Here is an 18,724-nt window from a genome sequence, read left to right as displayed (position 1 = left end):
CAGTGGCCCATGATGCAGAGGGCACTTGCTTAGTCTGTTCAACAGCAGAGTGCAGGGCTCAGCTGAATTCTTTCACTCACAAGGCATAAGCAATGGAAGTCTCTGCCAGATGTAGGCATTCAGACCTGGGGTTAGGGGTGCGGTATAGCTGTCTCCTCCATCAGACCCTCCCCCACAGACCGCTACAGACTTTTGCTCAGCAGTGCTGAATGCTTCTCATTCAGGGCCCAGACCCTACCACAGAGACGCTACCCTAGCTGCGGTCCGGTGCCTCTCTGACCCATATGGAACACATTCCTTAGTGGAGAAAGGCTGTCTTGGGTAAATGGGGTGTGCTCAGAGAATGAGGGAAGTGGGTGGCAGATGAGGAGGCTCTTCCGAACCACATCAGACAAGATCACTGACTTTGACACCACGTTTGGCCAGGGCTGGTCCATTGGGCCTGTGACCAAAGATTCTACCTCAGTCCCGTCTCTGGTCACAGAGTGGGAATATTCAGGGCACTGTTTAATGGTGAGAAGGTAGGCATACAAAGCTGAATTTTTCAGCCTCCAGAAAGAGACCTTTGTCAGGAATAATTTTTTGTGACCCCTGGGGGTTCCCCACAATCCACCTCTGGCTCTGGGTGGAATCTCATTTTTGACCAAACTGTTTCCTGGGGAGGCTGAAGGTACAATTTCCAACACTTTAAAATGTGCCTACTGAAGACTCTAGGATTGGATCAGAAAGAAAAAGCCAAATATATAACATCTATAAGAGACACATCTTATCTCTACAGCACACAGCCCATAATGAGGGGCAGGAAATCCAGAGCTGGTGCTCCTGCTTGAAGGCAACACTACAGTATAGCAGCAGAGGAAAGTAAGGGAGACGGGGATGCCCATTGGGTTCAAACTGGCCAACTCCCAACCCCTAAAGAAATGGAGACATGATTTGACTACAGGATGACACAAGAATTGAAGGAACCTGGTGCCAACATCTGAGAGTTGTTTCAGATTCAAATCTGACCCCTGCAAGTGCAGAAATGTCTTCGGGTCTTAGCAATACCACTTCCATAAGCCCACGACAGCGACTGGCTCACAGCAGCGCTTGAAGGGGTGGTAGCTATTATTATTATAAAATCACAGAAACGAGGAAAAATCCCAGGAGGGGTGTCACATCACCCATCGATCACCTTTTTAAAACAAATTTTTTTGGTTTCAGCAGAAAAGGATGTATATTTATTTTAATCTTACTTTAAAAAGTAGACCAAATACAGATCTGATGAATGAAATATTTTCCTTGCGCTTCTGTGAGTCAATACAGAAAACACCATTAAGATTTATTTCTACACAATCAGACCAATAGAACAGAATAGAAAGCCCAGAAATAAATCCACATATATATGGTCAAATAATCTTTGATAAAGGGGCCAACAACACACATGGAGAAAAGAAAACCTCTTCAATAAATGGTGCTGAGAAACCTGGAAAGCCACATGTAAAAGAATGAAACTCGACTACAGTTTGACCCCTTGTGCCAAAATTAATTCAAAATGGATCAAAGACCTAAATATAAGACCTGAAACAATAAATTACATAGAAGAAAACATAGGTACTAAACTCATGGACCTTGGCCATAAAGAGCATTTTGTATTTTTTTTTTTTTTTTTTCTGAAGCTGGAAACGGGGAGAGACAGTCAGACAGACTCCCGCATGCACCCGACCGGGATCCACCCGGCACGCCCACCAGGGGCGATGCTCTGCCCACCAGGGGGCGATGCTCTGCCCACCAGGAGGCGATGCTCTGCCCCTCCGGGGCGTCGCTCTGCCGCAACCAGAGCCACTCTAGCACCTGGGCAGAGGCCAAGGAGCCATTCCCAGTGCCCGGGCCATCTTTGCTCCAATGGAGCCTTAGCTGCGGGAGGGGAAAGAGAGAGACAGAGAGGAAAGAGGGGGTGTGTGTGGAGAAGCAAATGGGTGCTTCTCCTATGTGCCCTGGCCGGGAATTGAACCCGGGTCCCCCACACGCCAGGCCGATGCTCTACCGATGAGCCAACCGGCCAGGGCCCATAAAGAGCATTTTATGAATTTGACTCCAAAGGCAAGAGAAATGAAGGCAAAGATAAATCAATGGGACTACATCAAACTAAGAAGCTTTTGCACAGCAAGAGAAACTGACAACAACAAAAACAGACAGCCAACTAAATGGGAGATGATATTTTCAAACAACAGCTCAGTAAGGACCTAATATTCAAAATATACAAAGAACTCATAAAACTCAACAACAAACAAACAAACAATCCAATAAAAAAATGGGAAGAGGACATGAACAGACACTTGTCTCAGGAAGAAATACAAATGGCCAATAGATATATGAAAAGATGTTCATCTTCATTAGTTATTAGAGAAATGCAAATCAAAACTACAATGAGATACCACCTCACACCTGTTAGATTAGCTATTATCAACAAGACAGGTAATAACAAGTGTTGGAGCGGCTGTGGAGAAAAAGGAACCCTCATTCACTGTTGGTCAGAATGTAAAGTAGGACAACCACTATGGAAGAAAGTAGAATGGTTCCTCAAAAAATTAAAAATAGAACTTCCATATGACCCAGCAATCCCTCTACTAGGTATATACCCCCAAAACTCAAAAACACTGGTACGTAAAGACACATGCAGCCCCATGTTCATTGCAGCATTGTTCACAGTGGCCAAGACATGGAAACAACCAAAAAGCCCTTCAATAGATGACTGGATAAAGAAGATGTGGTACTGTGGACAAGTCCTGCCGGGGGTGAGGACGACAGAGACACAAAGACTCAACTCTGGGGACCAGGTTCAGTGACACAGATCCACTTTATTCAGGAAGTAAGCTAGCTTATATACATGGGTTCAGCCAATAGGATGTTACAATGTGTCCTTCATAGCCAATGGCTGAAAAGATCAGGGAGCTGTGTGGTTGGTGCTAAGTCACTTCCTTATAGCGGGCAAGCTTCCTTCCTGGGTATGTCCAGGAGGGTTCTGGGAGCTGGAGTATTCTCACAGCATTTTATCAGGCACACCTGCTAGGAATGCACTCTGTGCTCCACCCACATAGTACATATATACTATGGAATATTACTCAGCCATAAGAAATGATGACATCGGAACATTTACAACAACATGGATGAACTTTGATAACATTATACTGAGTGAAATAAGTAAATCAGAAAAAACTAAGAACTATATGATTCCATACATAGGTGGGACATAAAAATGAGGCTCAGGGACATGGACAAGAGTGTGGGGGTTACAAGGGGAGGGGAAGGGAGGAGAAGGTAGGGGTGATGGGAGGGGAGGGGCAGAAAGAAAACCAGATAGAAGGTGACAGAAGATAATTTGACTTTGGGTGATGGGTATACAACAGAATCAAATGTCAAAATGACCTTGAGATGTTTTCCTTATAGCGGACAAGCTTCCTTCCTGGGTATGTCCAGGAGGGTTCTGGGAGCTGGAGTATTCTCACAATCTATGTACTCTAATTAATCAGTGTCACCCCATTAAAATTAATTGTCTAAATAAAAAATTTTTAAAAAGATTTCAGAATTGAACTAAGCATAGCCATTTCTTCCTTACATTGACATGCTAGGTCTCATTTTCATATGTGAATTTAAATTTAAAAATCTTAATTCAAGTTACTTACAAAGAAGACATCAAAGAGATGTGAAGGTTCAAATTTGCCTTTTTGAGCTTAGGGTATTAACCATTATTTGATAAATGATTACAACATAATCCAAAACTATAATAACCTTCCAAATGAAGACACTCAAAAGTTTAACCTGAAGAAGTCAGTTCATTTCCCTCTACAATTTTAGGAGAAAGTGGGTGACCTGCATTCAGGGGGCACAACCAAGGCAAACACATGTTATACTAGGTTGGGATGGAAAAATGAACACGCCCTTTAGAAGCAAAAACAAAATTTGGCTGACAGTGTGAGGGATGCTATTACACAACCAATCTGTATCATCACTGGAAGTGTGAGAACCTGTTTCATAAAAAGAATCCTCCTTTCTCTCATGGAGCCCTAGGAAAAGGAGGGGTACATGCAAAGTCATTTTTGCTCCTACCAACCGGGACCTCTGTGGTTCGGGGACTATCACTGTGCTTTTGCATGTGGTAGGAAGGCCATGATTTGTAATACATGGCTTTATTCTATGTGCTCTTGTGCTCTATGAAATTAAAAATCATGACACCTTAAACACAAGGCCACACACAATTCATTTTCTAATCAGCTCAGGTGTAATATAACTTTTGAAAATGCCTCAAATAAATACTTCTGTCGATTCCAGAAGAGCTCTCTTTATGCCAGTGAACTGAGGACATTGGCCACTTGTCCTCATCTACAACAGCAACATGGAAAGTGGGGTGGAGGGACTGTCTCTGGCAGTGAATTCTTTTTATCTGTCCAAATTATTTTGGATTTAATCCATTTTTCAATTGAGGAATTCATTTTCTTAAAATTAATACATTTCAATTGATAGTTTCTTGGTTGTCTTTTATTATCTCAAGAGGTATTGCTTTTCATTTTCCTGTAATGTTTAGCTACATTTAAACAAGAAGTAAATTAAAATTAATTCAACCTGATTCTGCCAGGCTCTGTTTATACGTTGACATACAACGTTTCGAGTTTATGATGCTCACTCCCATAAAAACTTTAAAAAATTGAGACATGAGTGTTTCAGCTGTTATGGATGACTTGCAATGTTATAGGCAGATTTTGGAAAAGAAGACGTCATCAAGCTTCCAGACTAACCTGGAACAATTCTTTAATAAGGTAGAGAGACCTGCGACAGATCCTGTACCCTCTGCACCAGCTGCTTCTCGAGATGAAACACCTGGAGTACAGGTAGAATCATCTCCAGCGTCTCCTGCATGTTCCTTAGGTAATCCTGATTCTCCTGACCCAGTATCTCCAGCACCTGCTGCAGGTTCTCCTGCCTCTCCAGCTTCCTCCTCCCCATAGGTCACTCTCTGCCACCTTGCAATGCCCCTTCCAACGTGCAAGTCAACCACGGGAATAAAGGTAAGGAATTTCTTTTACACTCATTTTTTTTCTGTTACTACAGTACAGTGTCCAGTACAGTATATTTATGTCCTTTTCCTTTTTCTGTGGCTTAGTTGTATTTTTAAGTTCTAGATTATGACTTTACAATTGTGTTAGGATAGGTAAGTGACTTAGGCTGGGGTGTGCTTCTACTTATACCAAAATTCAGGTTATGTTATTGTCATAGGAATGGAGCTGTGTAATTAAAAATCTATTGTTCTAGTCGTTAGAGCCTGATCAGTTTAACAGAAGCAGTTGTTTTAGTTCCAGGTGTTCTGAGTCTTTTTGTTACTGAGAATCTGTCCTTGAAAGGGATCTCATATGCTAGGTCATCCCAGTGGAGTTACCCTTGGGAAACTTGACCAAAGGATCATGGGATTTCACCAATCTGAGCTAAAGTTGAAATAGCAGGTAGAAGATGGGGTGGTGGGAAGCTCTGTAATGTGTTGTGAATTTAACAAGTTATCCATAATCTAAGCAGGGGTCTCCAAACTTTTTACACAGGGGGCCAGTTCACTGCCCCTCAGACCGTCGGAGGGCCGCCACATACAGTGCTCCTCTCACTGACCACCAATGAAAGAGGTCCCCCTTCCGGAAGTGCGGCAGGGACGGATAAATGGCTTCAGGGGGCCGCATGCGCCCCCGCGGGCTGTAGTTTGGGGACGCCTTAATTCTAATGTATAACATTAGTGCCATTTACTGGGTTTCTTGTGTACATGAAGCTCTTTACATACCTGTGTTCATCTAAGCCTTAGTCTAAGGCTCCCAGTCACCTCAGTATTCTGATTTCAGAGTCCGGAAGTGCTCAAGCTCCCATAACGTTATAGTGTTGGAGTTGCGCTGACTCCAGGTCTGGTTCCAAAACTCCAGGCATTTGACCTCTGTATCTTACTTAAAATGTCTAATATGGAAACCAAATCATTGTTATTACTGAGTTCTATTAGGGTACAATTATTTTCTTCAAACCTTTTGGTAAATAAATAATAACTTCTTATCAAGGCCACTAAGGTTCTATTTAGTGCCATCTGGGGAGTTCTCTACCTCTTGGTTTGTCCTTATCGTTTTACTAAAAGACAGATAACTCACAGATGCACACTACTGCTTTCGGGGGGGGGGCAGATTATACTTATTGGTATGTTACTTTTCACAACTACACAACACAAAATGTGGCCACCACAATCCACTACTAGTATCATTTGCATTGCTAGGCAAGCAAGGTCAGGGGCAGTTCAGGGCAGACCATTATCAGCATGATCAGTAACAGCAGTGGCTTTTATTAAGCATTTTATGTACTCTCTGTCCAACCCTACCCATCGGCCACTCTTTCCATCCTTTCTAATTTGTTTGTCTGTTTGCTTTTCTAAGTGTCCTGACCCACAACCTTGGCATATTAGGATGACACTCCAGTATAAGCCACCCAGCCAAGGCCCCCACTGACCACCCTTAACACACACTTAGGTAGGTTTTGAACCACCTTCCCACTTCACCCACACACTCCAGACACACTCTTTCTCAGAGCTAACAATCAGTAGCCAAACTGGTCTGAATTTCCATGACACTTAGAAGGAGCTATTCAAGTCCATAAAAGGCAGGCAGTGGGAGAACAGGGTCAGAATGGTATGCAAACCTGGCAAACATTCCAGTCACTGTAAACAAGTATTGTTTCCAGGGGTTAGTGATGGAGTCCCCTGCACGCAAATCCCTGCAGGGCGTTGGTCAGGGCACCGACAGACAGGTACTGAGGGGCTGGGTCAGGCTGTGCAGATAAGAGGAGCAGGAGCATACTGGACAGGAGATGGAGGGAGTTCTGATCTGGAGGGAGTATACAAACAAGTTTATCTAAGAGATGGCCCCACTAAAGTGGCCAAGGAGGCATCTTCTTAGCTCAGTGCCTAAGTGATGTTTTCCCCAGTAGCTTCCTTATGGGTCTCTGCAGGACACATCCTTGGCTTTGCACACCTGTTGTGCTCTGGGAAGGCCCAGGGCCAGGCTCTCATCCAAGCAATACAACTTGGGCCAACAGTCAGTTCTTCAGGCCTGAGCCCCTCAGGTGAGAGCTAGATCCAGGGACCCAGACAAGAAAGGAGTAGTTGGTACAGAGACCACAGCCCCATCTTTGGCCCCATGTCTGACTACAGGGAGGAGGAGTAGAAGTTTTGTTCTAAAGCTTGTTAAGAGCCTGTAATGTGGGATTCTGCTATCCATAGAAACACTGTCTGCCTTCCAGAAGCCCAGTGAGTAATAGCAGCAGGCACCATGTGCCACATCACCAAAGCTGGCCAGGCTCAGTGGCACAGTGCCAGCTGGTCCTGTGTCCTTGGCAATCATTCCTGCAGGCAATGGCATTCTGAGAGCAGTGGCATATACACAGAGACCTCTAAGTTCTTGCTCTTACTGAGCAAAGCAGACTTCCTCAGCTCTCTTTGGACCCGATCGATGGCATACATGCTGACCACAGCATTTTCTGGGCCTCCTTCTAAGAAGGATTCTAATATTATTATTCGAATGGCAGGGCTACCACTGGCTTCTACCGTCTTTAGCATGACAGGCCTTAGCTTCAACCCTAACCCTGAACTCTAGCCACAGTGACCTGAATGCATGTGCTTCCACACTACCCTGCCTTTGGACTTGCTGTTCACTATTCTAGACACCACATATTCACCTTCTGAACACCTTCTCTCTTTTTAAGAATCAACTCACATGAGTATGGCGGTTCCTCAAAATATTAAGAATTGAGTTACCATATGACCTAGCAAACCCAGCAATTCCTCTTCTGGATATCTACCTGAAAACCTTGAAAACATTTATTCTCAAAGACATATGAATCCCCATGTTCATTGTAGCACTATTCATGGTGGCCAAGACATGGAAACAACCAATGTGTCCTTGAATAAAGGACTGGATAAAGAAGGTGTGGTACATATATATTATGGAATGCTACCCAATCATAACAGAAGAAGAAATACTGTCATTTGTGACAACATGGATGGATCTTGAAAATATTATGCTAAGCAAAATAAGTCAGTCAAAAAAAAAAAAAACAAAGAGCCATATGATTTCATTTATATGTGGGATATAAAACTGAAACTCATAGACATAGACAGGTATGCATTTTCAAAAAGCAATTCAGAAAAATGAAATTAAGAAAATAATTCCATTTATGATAACATCAACAAGAATAAAATACTTAGAAATAAATTTAACAAACAATATGCAAAATTTATACTCAGAAAACTATAAAACATTGTTGAAAGGAACTAAAGAAAATCTAAATAAATGGGAAAATATATTATGTCTCTGGGTTGGAAGGCAATATTTTTTTGAAAGATAATACTGTTTAGATGAGAATAGAAATTGATCTATAGATTCATCACAATCTTTATCAGAATCTCAACTGAACTCTGTGGAAATTGACAAGCTGATTCTAAATTTATATGAAACTGTAAGAAACTCAGAATAGCTAAGATAATTCTGAGAAAGGATAGCAAAGTGCAAAAATTCACACTCCACAATTTTTTTTTCTTTTTTCCGAAGCTGGAAACGGGGAGAGACAGACAGACAGACTCTCGCATGCGCCCGACTGGGATCCACCCGGCACGCCCACCAGGGGCGACGCTCTGCCCACCAGGGGGCGATGCTCTGCCCCTCCGGGGCGTCGCTCTGTCGAGACCAGAGCCACTCTAGCGCTTGGGGCAGAGGCCAAGGAGCCAATCCCAGCACCCGGGCCATCTTTGCTCCAATGGAGCCTCGGCTGCGGGAGGGGAAGAGAGAGACAGAGAGGAAAGAGGGGGTGGGAAGCAAATGGGCGCTTCTCCTATGTGCCCTGGCCGGGAATCGAACCCGGGTCCCCCCGCACGCCAGGCCAACGCTCTACTGCTGAGCCAACCGGCCAGGGCCCACACTCCACAATTTCAAAAGGTACTACAAAGCAACAGTAATCAAGACCATGGTGCTAGTTTAAGGACGGACATATACATAGATGAACAGAACAGAACCACCAGTAATAAACTCAAGTATCTACGATCAGTTGATTTGGACAAGGGTGCCAAGACCATTCAAAGGGGGAAAAAATAGTATTTGCAAAACAACAACGACAAAAAAAAACAGTGCCGGAATAACTGGATAGCCACATGTAAAAGAAAGATGTTGGGCCCTCACCTCAGTATTTGTAAAAATTAATTAAATGTGGCCCAAAGACCTAAATATAAAAGCTAAAAACTTAGAAGTAGAAAACAGGGGTAAATCCTCATGACTTTGAATATGTAAATAGTTTCTTAGACAAGCCACTAAGAGCATAGGAAACAAAAGGGAAAAAATATATATTGGATTCCATCAAAGTTAAAAACTTTTGTGCATCAAAGGTACTGTCAACATAGTTCATAGCCAGGGCAACAGTAGTGGGGGTAGCAAAACAGGATATATTAATCAAGTATTTATTGTACTGTTTGTACATCTGTCTTCCTCCTAAGACTGTGAACCCCCTGGAGGGGACATACACCCCAGACTCCCTGTGCCTAGCACTGAACAAATGTTTGGTAAATGTGATGTAAACTGAGGGAAAAAAGAGACACTATTAAGAAAGAGAAAAGCCTGACCTGTGGTGGCGCAGTAGATAAAGCGTCGACCTGGAAATGCTGAGGTCGCCGGTTCGAAACCCTGGGCTTGCCTGGTCAAGGCACATATGGGAGTTGATGCTTCCAGCTCCTCCTCCCCTTCTCTCTCTCTCTCCCTCTCTCTCTCTCTCTCTCTCTCTCTGTCTCTGTCTCTCCCTCTCCTCTCTAAAATGAATAAATAAAAAAAAATTAAGAAAGAGAAAAGACAACCCACAGAATGGGAGAAAATATTTGTAAATCATGTACCTGATAAGAAACAAGTATTCAGAATATATAAAAACTCTTATAAAGTCAATAATGAAAAAGAAAGCAACCCAACTTAAAAGTGGACAAAGGACTTAAACAGACATTTTCCTGAAGATATACAAATGGCCAAGAAGCACATGAAAGACACTCAGCATCACTGGTCAGAGGGAAACGCAGATGAAAGCTACATGGACTAGCACTTCTCAGCCACTAGGACGGTTATAATTTAAAAGTGGGGAACAGTAAGTGTTGGTGGAGATACAGAGAAATTGTAACCATCAGACATTTCTTGAGTCTTGTTTGGAGGTTCTAGCAGGGGAGTGCAGCTACCTGTATACCCTTGACCGAAGAACAGTCCTCTCCTCTAGCGGGGAAGGTCGTCCTCTTCGACTGAGCGCGCAGCTTCGAGAGGGACACACATGGAGTGGTGAGGGAGTAAGGGGACACCCGCCTAGCCAGCCGGATCAGCCAAATCAACCCTGGCGATCAATGGGGCGACAGATGTCGCAGCTAGATTGCCCTCACATCCCCATCAGACATTTCTGATGGGAAGCAAAATGGTGCATCCACTGTGGAGAATGACTTGGCCACTCTTCAGGAAGTTAAACATAGAATTATCATCTGACCCAGCAACTCCATTCCTACTTATGTACCCAAGAGAACTGAAAACAGACATTCAAACAAAAATGTGCACATGAATGTTTATAGCAGCATCATTCCTAATAGTTAAAAGATGGAAACAACCCACATGTCCATTAACAATGAACAGATGAATAAAATGTGGCATATGCACACAATGGAATATTATTGGGCCATTAAAAGGAATGAGGTGGCCCTGGCCAGTTGGCTCAGTGGTAGAGCGTTGGCCTGGCGTGCAGGAGTCCCGGGTTCGATTCCCAGCCAGGGCACATAGGAGAAGCGCCATCTGCTTCTCCACCCCTCCCCCTCCCCTTCCTCTCTGTCTTTCTCTTCCCCTCCCGCAGCCAAGGCTCCATTGGAGCAAAGTTGGCCCGGGCACTGAGGATGGCTCCATGGCCTCTGCCTCAGGCGCTAGAATGGCTCTGGTTGCAACAGAGCAACGCCCCAGATGGGCAGAGCATCGCCCCCTGGTGGGCATGCTGGGTGGATCCCGGTCGGGTGTTTGCAGGAGTCTGTCTGACTGCCTCCCAATTTCCAACTTCAGAAAAATACAAAAATAAAATAAAATAAATTTTAAAAAAAGGAATGAGGTATATTTTACATGCACAATGTGAATGAAACTTGAACACATCTTATGAAGTAAAAGAAGCAACACAAAAACCCATATATTGTATAATTCCATTTATATAAAATACCCAGAATTGGCCATTCTCAGATAGAAAGTAGATTCTTGGCTGTCTAGGAGTGAGGGTAGGAGTTGGAGGAAAAGGAGGTCATGGCTAAAGGGTCAAGGTCAAGTGTCTCCTTGTGGCAATGAAATGTTCTAGCATTGACCACGGTGATGGTGCACATTCCTGTGAATATCCTAAAATCCACTGACTTGAATACTCTAAGTGGGTGAATTGTGTCATATATAAATGATATCTTTAAAAAATCTACCTAAATGACAATTTAGTTTAGCAGTATCTACCTATTAAGCATGTACTACATGACAAACACTGTACTGGGCACTGGTAATTCCAAGATGAACTGACCTGGGTCCACCAGGAGGTCACAGTATACTTAGAGTAGCAGTAACAGTGTGGAAACAGGCACAGAGATAGAACTGGGAGGCAGTGATTAAAACTGGGGATGAGGAACAGGGAAAGCTTTAGACAGCTGATAGATAGCTGAGCAGGTTGTAAAGGACAGCGTGAGTCTGACAGACAGGAGGAGGGTGGGGTGGGAAGATCACTCCAGGATATTCTGGGCACCCTTCATGGTTCAGACCTGCAAGATGAAATATAAAGGGCCAGGTGAGTGGGTGTGGGAGGGAACCTGGGAGAAGTAAGGCTGCAAGACAAGCAGAGGACCATGAGGAAATACAAACACCATGCTAAAAATGTTGAGTTCTCCTTTTGGCAATGGGGACGAAGCCAGTGAAAGGTAAGCAGAAGGGTGACAGGAGCAGATTGTGATCTAAACCAAACAGCCCATGGGCCAGTTCTGGAAATAAAGGTTTTGAAAATAAGGTCCCATTGGAACATGGCCACACTCATTTCTTTACTTGTTATCTACAGCTGCTTTCTTCCTAAAACAGCAGAGTCGACCAGTTGTGACACAGGCTGTACGGGTCATAAAATCTAAAATATTTGCTATCTGGCCCTTACAGTAAAAGTTGAATAACCCCAGTTCTAGAAATATCACTGTGGCTACTGCATCAAGGTTGGCCTCACATGGGTTAAGGGCAAGGGAAAAGAAGTCAGTCAGGAAACTAGCAGCTCTCTGGGCAATGCATTACACTGATGCTATCAAGATGCAGTATAACAGATGACACGGTGGGGGGGGGGCATTGGGTGGAGACATGGCCATGGCTTTGAGAGAGGTCAGGATGAAAAATACCTGTAGGGAATATCAGCTTAAGAAAATCAAACATGCCTGACCAGGCGGTGGTGCAGTGGATAGAGCATCGGACTGGGATGCCGAGGACCCAAGTTCGAGACTCCAAGGTCACCAGCTTGAGCGCAGGCTCATCTGATTTGAGCAAAACCTTGCCAGCTTGGACTCAAGGTCGCTGGCTTGAGCAAGGGGTTACTCGGTCTGCTGAAGGCCCGCGGTCAAGGCACATATGAGAAAACAATCAATGAACAACTAAGGTGTCGCAATACGCAATGAAAAACTAACGATTTATGCTTCTTCTCATCTCTCTGTTCCTGTCTGTCTGTCCCTGTCTATCCCTCTGATTCTCTCTGTCTCTGTAAAAGAAAAAAAATAAAAGAAAAGAAAATCAAACATGCCACTTAAAAGGATTAGAGACCTGCAGGGTTTCACTGATTTCTAAATTTTAGTTTTTTCTTCCTCATCATTAAAATGACACCTAAGCATCATGATTAGCAGAGTGCTCTCAGACCTCTTGAATTCAAGGCACCTTAAAAAGTATTTTATTTTTAATTAAAAATTGTTTTTCCATTGATTAAAGAGAGAGAGGAAGAGGGAGAGAAAGAGGGGTGGAGGGAGAGAGAGAAAGAGAGAGAGAAGCATCAACTCCTTATGACCATTTAGTTGTTTACTCATTGGTTGCTTCTAGTTTGTAACCTGACCAGGGATCGAACCCGTGACCTCCATGTGCAGGGATGATGCTCTACCCACTGAGCAACCCCACCAGAGAGAAGGCAGCTGACAAGTATTTTAAAAGATTATTTTTAGAACTTGGTTATAAACATTCATCATATAACCTGATGAATAGTCTTTCTCTCTTCATGTATAAAAACAAGTCTGTCCAGCTGTATACTTGGGATTGATGGCATTTGCCTGTGTTTTATAAAAGCTTTAGAAAGATATTTAGAATCTTCTTTCTAGATCTTTGAGTTATGCAGGCACTCTGGAAGTCTGTTCTGTTCACAACAGGATGTCAGTAGTACCCAGGACAAGGCAAGGCTGGGGCAGGGAAAGTTCATGGGTCTCAGTTCAAGAACAGTATAAAGAAATTGAGCAAATCAAGCTGCTCACAAGTCATTGAAATAAGTTACCTTTTCATAAAACACATGCTTTACAGACAAGTGACATAATTTCCTCAAAAGATACTCAGTATTATGTTGGTGACACATTAAGGGGAACATATGGGAGCAGTTGCCATGGGACATCCACATGGCCAGCTGTGTCTGCTTGTCCGGCAGACATTTTGGCAATGAAAAAACAAAAATATGCACCATTCATACATAAAATTATATTAAAGGTATTCCAAGGGAAGGGATTAAAAAGTCTTGGGCTAGAAGAACTTATGAACTGTGATTCTAATTGCGTCCTCATTACCCACTGAGTTGGTTCTTACTCTACACGGGTAACTGCCCCACACGACTTGCCCGGCGTGATTGTTTCTGCCAAGGGAAATGGAAAAGATTTTCTAAATCTCTCGGCAGAAATCTTAACTAAATTGTCACCATCGTGCTTGATCATCCTTGGACAAGTGGCTATTCTGAAAGGGTGATCTCGGTGCCTAGAGACTTCTCTGACACTGGTGGTGGGGGAAGATTGGCCAGCATAACTAGCCAGGTGTGCTCTCTGCTACCCATGTGCCATGCTCGGCAGCAGAAGTACAGTTGGAATTACTAGGATAATAATATCTGAACACTTGCTTCAACATAGACAGGGCTGGAGACTTAGAAGGCAAGCAGTGCATGGCTGTGGACGTGTCTCTGCAGACATCTACTTGGCTCTGCCTTTTCCGCTCACAATTGTCAGTCCTGCTGGTTCTGTGGCCTGGACAGGGCAGGCTCCAGTCATGTCATCTGAACCCTCGTGGCCCACCCAGGATCCAGAGTGCAGGAGGGTCTGTGTGACCCTGCCATGCAGACTGACCATGAAGGTCTTTCTCCAGAGATAAATGAACAATAGTACTGTAATTACAAGCTGTTCTGAACCCAGGCAGGCCCCAGGCAAGGGAACTGGACCTCCTCACGCTCCCAAAACTACAAAAGGAAGGAAGTTACCAAAGCTGCTGATGTGGAGATTCTAGGCCCATGGAGACAGCCTGCTAGCTAAGGAGGAAGAGAATGCATTGCTGCCAGGAGACAGTGTGGTTGAAGGTTAAAGTGTTGCTCCCTTTTGAGTTCGAGTGAACAATGGGATTGGAGCAACCAGTTCCTCCATCCCCAGCTGTTTGGTTTACGGAAGGTCTGTTCTTTCATACCTATTTCAGGGTAATGAACAGAAGAACAGAAAATCTAGGAGTTCAGAAATAAAAGACCCCATATTCCTGCATACCCAGCCACGGGAGAATGCTGCCTCTTACGTCTCATTTATAAGATGCAAAAAATGATTTCATTTATCACCCCATTTCAAAGTGAATGAAAATGCTAAAAGTGAAAACTCCGTTGGTCCATGGCCTCATCAGACAAAGGCAGAATAAACAAAGTTGTCCAGAAATGAAGGACTGTGAAGGGAAACCTCTTCTTTGTTACAGAATTTAGGAGTCTCTGATTAAAGATGCCACCTGCCCAAATCCTTGGGTGATCAGTGAGGGGTATTCTCAGTGAGATTTCTTTCTGTGCTTTTGCCTTTGTCTCTCCCAGGAATTCCAGCTGCAGCTATTTCACTCATCCTATGTTCAGACCCAGAATCCAGAGAATGGGGAAAAACTATGCCTGCTAATTCAGTTTTCCAATAAGTTGGGAAATAAACCCAGGCTTCCTGACTTTTCAGCCAGTTTGTTTTGAGAACCAAATGGCCAATTACTAAATAGTCATACAAGGACTTATGATAGCAGGTGTATAAGAAATGAGAAGCACAGAAGGAAGCCAGAGCCAAAATGAATGCTTCAGAGAGCAGCTGATATTTCCTCTCCACTGCCAGGGCTGAGGTGTGGCAGGTCCTTGTTATGCCAATCCCAGCTGTGCCATCTGGATAGCTTATCTGTTTTTCAGCTTACTTAACAGCAAAATGACCTCAATAATACCCCTCTCACTCTTTAGGAGGACATTGTAAGACTCAAATAATGAATAAACATAACTCAGACTGTAAAAAGACTGGAAAATCAGGAACATTTTGAATATGGACTGGGTGTTAGATGATACATACCAAAGAATAATTGTTAATTTTCTTAGGTATAATAATGGCATGATGATCATTTATTATGCTGCTGACAAAAATTAGGGGACATTTTATAGCTTCATATTCATTTTGAAATATTCCCTAATTTTTGTGAGCAGTATATTTTTAGACGTCACACTGAAATACATAGGGATGAAGTGACTTGGTGTCTGGGATTTGCTATAAAATACTTGTGAAAAAAGAAAGAGAAGAGGTAAAGACAGGTGGCTAAATGTTGACAACTGTTGAAGCTGGGGGCCTTTTCTCTACTAATGTGTATATTTGAAATTTTTCAGAAAAATAATTTTTAAACAAAGCAGAATTTTCTGGAACATTAAAAAGCTTCACCGATGGTCATTTCTAGAGCATGGAAAATCTGTTTCCTTTACAAGGCCCTCCTTCCACATTGGCCATCCAGTGGTCAGAGGACAATGACTTGGGAAAGGCAGGAACAGGCGAGGCAAGGAGCCCAGGGATAGAGGGAAGTGACATTACAGAACTTCCTGTCTGCCCTGCATCAAAATGTCAAATGCATACGTTGTCTTCAGACCTCTAAGTTTCATGTTCAGCTTTGCCACCTCATGGCTAAGTAGCCTTAGCCCCAGTCACTTTTTAAAGTCACAGAGAGACAAACAGTTGCATGTGTATGCAGGCACACACACACACACACACACACACACCACCACCACCACCACCACCACTGAGATTCAATCCCCAAGGGTCCACAGTCTGCATCCATGCATTTTGCCATGATTCTGATGGTCATTCCAGGGACAGGTACTGGGAACCAAGAAGGGAAATAGTAGTACTAAGTGGGTGGGAGAGGGTAATTTAGCTAAGGCTTGGGCCAGTGAGTCAGTCATTCGTCTGGGAACTGACCAGGGAAATGAACACTTCATTTCACAATACACCATAAACAAAACTAAATAATTACGCCAAGAATGACAAATGGGCTTTGGGGGTACCAGGACAGACAGGTTAGCAGTGCTGTAAGGCACAGGAGTTCGAGTCCCATACTGACTAACCCACTACCCCTGGAATTCAGCCCTTTTCCTCTTCTGCAGAAAGAAATGGCTGGACTGATCTCTACGGTTCCAAGATTTTGGAGGATCAAACTAATTTGGGAAATATTTCTGACTTTCATGCATATCTCTCCTCTCATCAAGACTTGAGGTTTCCTAGACAGTAGTGGTTCAGTCTCCTACCCCCGCGGTGATACGCCGCCCGGTCGCCTCACTTCACCCTCGTAGGTATTCGGCTATGTTTAATGGGGAGGAGGATAATAGAAAGGAACCTCAATCACGCTTGTTTCTTCCAATCATTTCTATTCCGGCGCTGATTTGCAGCAACACCTCAAGCAGGCAACTACACCCTAGGGCTCCCAGGTTTTTGAGGGTGTAGGGACAGAGCGCAGAGGTACATCGCCCACTTAAAAATTGCAGTCACCGAGGACCGCAGGAGTCCTGGCAAGACTAGGATTAGCTCTACCCCGAAGCGATCCTGCACACACCACCCGTCGTTTCGTCTGTGCCAGTTTTTCCTGCTCCAGGCCGTTCTGTCATAACGGTAGGAGAGGTTCTCCTTGGTCCTCGGACGAAGTAGCGTGCGAACCGCACCTCTCCTCCCACAGGACTCAGGAAGCTCGGGCGCTCAACCGAGCTTTCTGGAAGGTTGGGGAGAAAACCCAATTCCAGGCAGTGGGCGCTGTAGCTCCCAGGCTCAGCCCCAGTGGCCCACACCCCTACTCCGCCAGCCTCGTGCGCTCCACATTTCCAAAGCCACAGCTCAGCGCGAACCCCGTCCCCTGCGCGCTCCACATCCCTCAAAGTCAGAACTCCTGGCACGAGCTCAGCCCCAGTGTCCCTGTCCCCACGTTGCACTCCCTAGGCACCTATGGCACATTGAGACTTCACTGGCACTGTTCCGCCTGGTTGCAGGATCCCGGGCTAGCAAGGAACCAACAGAGCGCCCCACTCCTGGGGCGCGCCAGCGGCATCTCCTGGCCCCGGCCGCGTTCTGGCCCGGGCTCAGCGAGGTGGGGCTGGGTGGGTCCGCCCCAGTCGGGAGGGGACTCGTTGGCCTGCACGTCCGGCATCTCTCGGAGCAAGAAGCCTTCCCTGTGTGTGCCGTCGCCCAGGCCCCGGAGTCCCAAGCACTGCGAAGATAATGGCCTCGCGGGGAGTGGAGTCTGGAAACCCCGCGTGGACTCTCCCGCTTCCCTTGGAACCGCGGGGCTTCCCGGGGGCCGCAGGGAGCGCTCTTACTTGGTAGAAGGGGTCCGCCCTGGCTTGGCTGGGGCCAGGTTTTCCACGGTGACCCCTGTCCACGCCCGACGCCGCCAAGCGCCTTTCCCGAGCAGAGGGGCAGCTGCAATGAGCAAGTTCGAAGATTAGGGAGCTGGAGTAGCTCCTTCACGCTTTCCCCGGTACTTTAAACCGGAGTCGGACAGCAAACCCCTCCCCGGGCCCACCCACTTCCCCTAGGGCGGCCACTGCACTGGCTCGGCCCCCAGCTCCTTTCGTTGTAATCGGAGAGCAGTCACTGCCGGGGTCTTCTTCAGGGAGATTCTTTTCCTCCTCCCCACCTCCTCGATACTCCTGGAATTTAACCCTTTGATATCCTTCTCCACCAGCATTAGGGTCTGAGACTAACCCAGCTCCCTGTCCAGAGAGCCCAGCACTGCCTGACACATAGTAGACGCTCAATAAAAACTGATAGATGAAGGAGTTCAGAAACTTTCATCCATCTCTCCTGGGTTTCTCCTAGGTGGGGAGAGCAGATCCCAAATGTGAAACAAGGAGCCCCTTTCTTCCAGCAGATCCTATCTCTGGCCTTCCACAGGTCTCTTTCCCCTGAGGGGCAGTTCTCACCTTTGTGAATTAAAGGCTTTGGATTCAGTGACCTCTAAATTGTCCCCTCCCCACCACTGCAGGGCCAGGATTAAGGAACCCTGCACTCAGGGGACTGAACAGAACACAGCTAAGGGGTGTGTGTACTGTGCAGAGGACATTCGGTGCCTGGCTCAGAGGCTCAGTTTAGGGGCAGAGTGGGGTGGTTATACAATTGGAGGAGCCCCATCTGTTGCAGATTCCC

General features: G+C 45.1%; 1 protein-coding gene across 2 annotated transcripts in view; it reads right to left on the bottom strand.

Annotated features, from left to right (window-relative positions):
- The window catches only part of LOXL2 (lysyl oxidase like 2), a 109,188-nt gene extending 91,123 nt beyond the window's left edge, over window positions 1–18,065 (bottom strand). For both annotated transcript variants that reach the window (XM_066267424.1, XM_066267434.1), the window contains exon 1: window positions 17,896–18,065. The gene's annotated coding sequence lies outside the window, so the exon portion shown is untranslated. The remainder of the gene's footprint in view (window positions 1–17,895) is intronic.
- Window positions 18,066–18,724: the final 659 nt, after the last annotated feature.

This window comes from Saccopteryx bilineata, chromosome 1 (genome assembly GCF_036850765.1).
Source record: "Saccopteryx bilineata isolate mSacBil1 chromosome 1, mSacBil1_pri_phased_curated, whole genome shotgun sequence".
Taxonomy (NCBI): Eukaryota; Metazoa; Chordata; class Mammalia; order Chiroptera; family Emballonuridae; genus Saccopteryx; species Saccopteryx bilineata.
Note: the sequence above shows the minus strand (reverse complement) of the source record. Positions and strands in the feature narration are given on the sequence as shown.